Source organism: Tasmannia lanceolata, unplaced genomic scaffold (assembly GCF_043159265.1).
Source record: "Tasmannia lanceolata isolate RefF3 unplaced genomic scaffold, GAP_Taslan_0.1 ptg000015l, whole genome shotgun sequence".
Lineage (NCBI taxonomy): Eukaryota > Viridiplantae > Streptophyta > Magnoliopsida > Canellales > Winteraceae > Tasmannia > Tasmannia lanceolata.
In genome coordinates this window covers 9,167,151-9,170,741 of record NW_027518692.1, presented here as the reverse complement: position 1 = coordinate 9,170,741, position 3,591 = coordinate 9,167,151, and the positions used below count along the sequence as shown (strand labels likewise).

The 3,591-nt window shown below is 38.1% G+C and overlaps 1 non-coding gene across 1 annotated transcript; it reads right to left on the bottom strand.

Moving 5' to 3' along the window:
* Positions 1-1,437: 1,437 nt before the first annotated feature.
* On the bottom strand, positions 1,438-1,509 carry TRNAD-GUC (transfer RNA aspartic acid (anticodon GUC)). Its single transcript has one exon. It is a non-coding gene; the product is annotated as a tRNA-Asp (tRNA).
* Positions 1,510-3,591: the final 2,082 nt, after the last annotated feature.

Below are 3,591 nucleotides of genomic sequence, written 5' to 3'. Positions count from 1 at the left end.
TGAACTTCAAAAACCCATTTTTGTATAGGGCAAATATTTCTTGACTAATGACTATATAACTTGAATCAAGTGAATCAACCCTATTCAATTTTTATTTGGGGGACCTTTAATTTAGGGAAATGATATCAGCACAACCATGTTTTAATAATTGCACGGACTCCGCTTGTTTTTTTAATTGGCTTTTGAGAGCTTTTTGAGAATTGTAATAACCTTCTGCCAGCTCCTTAAATACTAAAAGACAAGATGCATTAGTGAAAATATCAAAAGATGATTGTGCTGATATCATTTTTCCTTATTTATTTGTGATGATATGCCCCTAAATTAGGCACAATCATATAATTTCCCTCTAAACTGTTGAGAAAAAAAATTCGCTCATAAATGTTTTTCTTTCAATCCAAACAGGGCCATTTGAAGGTGATGGGATTCTCATCAATCAAGGCTATGTTTGGCAACCACGAAATATTTTTCATGGAATACTAATTTATCAAGCGACTTAGTCAATTTGAGCAAAGTTGACGGAGTAAAAAGAGGTATGGGCAAACCGAAAACAACTTGGGTAGAAACAGTGGGGAAAGACTTGAGGGCTAGGAACATAATATAGAACATGACCATGGATAGGAGAGAATGGAAGAAAATGATCTATGTAGACGAACCTAACTAGTGTCAGGATTAGACTTAGTCAATTTGAGCTGGGTAGATCCTTTGATCTTCTTCATGAAAATTTTCTAAATGATTCATTAGCTGACCCCAACTAGTTTGGAACAAAGGTTTAGTTGAGTTGAGTTGAGAACTAATTTATCAAGCGATGAGAGAGGGCTAGAAAGGGCGGGAGATAAGGCCATGTTCCCTTAGATTATGAGTTATGACAACCGAGTGTGAGTCCAAAACCTATTATTGGACTCAAAATAACGTTATTGCAAGTCCAATAATAGGTTTTGGTCTCATTGTCATAATCTTAAACGAACACGGCTTAAGGAGGGGCTTAAAAATGGCTAAGGTCCTGTTCGGTTTAGATTGTGACAACCGATGGTGAGGCCCCAAACGGATTAGTTACAAAATTACATTTAATTTTGGTCCAATGATCGGTTAGGGCCTCACAATCGGTTGTCACAATCTCAAACGAATGGGGCCTAAAAAGTAGGGAAAATTTAAATCGTAATTTTATTAGAGATTTTCTTCTTTTTATTTTTCAGCCATTTTCTTATCCTCTCCTCACTCATGCCCTCTCACCACGTGATAAAACTAAAGTTACGAGAAAAAAAAATTGGAGGCAGCCAAACATGGCCTAGATTTCGTTTTATAAGGAAATTTAACTTCATGTACAATTTCAGACCGGTCTTTAGATTATTTCTGATATTTCCACCCTCTTCACAGGCAAAAGCGGGGTGATAGAAAATGTTAGCAAATTTGTGGAAATAAAAAGAAAACTTTTACATTCGCCGCTGCCGGGGATCGAACCCGGGTCACCCGCGTGACAGGCGGGAATACTCACCACTATACTACAACGACTTTCTTTTTTATTAGGCCTGCTAAATAATATACCTATTAAAATAAAAACAACTTCAAATTAAATTTTCACAATAGGGAGGTTGAGGGAGGAATACTTTACTACCATGTAAAGTGTGAGGGCACTATATGAGAAGTTATATGGTGACCGCTGGAACCGACATATATTTCATAAAAAGAGACTGGAACAAAACGTACAGTGAGGCTCACCTATTTAGAATTTTAGATGATCTAATTCTAAACCATTCTTTTGCAGTTCTTAGGTAGGCTGTGCCCACCGTCCTACCACTCTCAACTAATTTATCATGGAAAAAATCCATGGCAATAAACATGTCCCATGCGTCACGTCTTGAATCATAAAGTCATAGTCCGCCTAAGATATATTTGGTTGCACGCATTGTTATAAATTCCGTTCGATTCCGGCCGGAATGAACCGGAATTCTGGTTCCGGTGTGGAATCCGGAACGGAACGACTAGACATGGCAAAAAGTGACCCGGACCCACGGGTCCACCTTGCCCGCCCGTAATTTATGGGGTTTGCGTTTGAAATTTGACCCAGCCCGTACTTGTCATGTCAAAACTGGGTCCGGCCAGGTGGACCCGTGGGTGCCCGTAAAAACCCAAATGATTAGATTTTATATAGTGTAAGCCCTTATAGTCCGGTATTTTTTAGAAAGTTGTGTGCAGTCCACATCATAGGATGATCTAAACCGTCCATGTGATGGAACACAACTTAGATAGGTTGTGCCCCAAAAATTATTTCCATAGGATGATCCCAGCCCTCCGATCTATAGAGGTTTCCATGGGTGCCCGTAAAAACCCAAATGATTAGATTTTATATAGTGTAAGCCCTTATAGTCCGGTATTTTTTAGAAAGTTGTGTGCAGTCCACATCATAGGATGATCTAAACCGTCCATGTGATGGAACACAACTTAGATAGGTTGTGCCCCAAAAATTATTTCCATAGGATGATCCCAGCCCTCCGATCTATAGAGGTTTCCATAAATAATAACATGCAATTCCTCCATAGATCAGAGGGCTAGGATCATCCTATGGAAATGATTTTTTGTGCACAACCTATTTACGTTATGGCCCATCACATGGACGGTTTGGATCATCCTATTATAGTGTGGGAATAAAAACAACAAAAAAAGAAAGAAAGAAAAAACCCAGGTGACCCGCAGGTCCACCCAGCCCGTACAGGTTCACCAAATTGGAACCCGTTAAATTCCGGGTCATTTATGACCCGGCCAGTAAGACCCGTACCCGTACGGATTAGGTAAAACCCGGCCCGGCCCACCCGTTTGCCAGGTCTAAGAACGACCATATGTGCCGTTCCAGTCCATTCCGGCCGAAATTCTGTCGAAATCCGAAATTCCGGACGAAATAGGCGGAATGCATGTTTCGTCCAGAAGTCCCCATTTTTTGTGTTTCTTATCTTCTCTTGTTTCCTCTTCTTGCTTCTGTTTTTTTCTTCATTTTTCTTCTCAGAATTTCCATTTACTTAAGATTTACATGTAAATAAGGGAATACCCCCCATTTAGATCTATTAAAAATAGTTTCACGACCAAAATATTACAGGATAAAAAGTCAACTTTCTAGTTCTAGTATAAAATTCAAAAAATGGGTCAGGTCAAAATCTTAACTTCCAAACAATTGGGTATTTTTCTAATTTTAAAAATCCTAAATTCAATCGTATCCAAACATTATTAAGTCCCAAAAGTTAAAAAATCTTCATAATTTGGTCTCTAAAATATTTTAATCTTGTCAGGCACTAGTCAACACACTCAAGATTTTCCTTTAAGTAAATATTAGATCTTTTACATATTTTGCTTATTTAATTATTTCTTATATTTTTCTAACATTTTCTATTTTTTTGGATTTTTTTCATATTTTAACTATAAAAAAAAAATTCCCTTGTCGTAGCGGAAAGAAAAGTTTCGAATGAAACGCCGAACGAAACGGACGAAACACCGATATGTTACTTTCCGGTCGCCAAAACGAAATGGTGAACGAAACGGAATTTATAACTTAGGTTGCACGACATAGACACGAAGAGTAGTGGACTAACTAATCAACGGAGA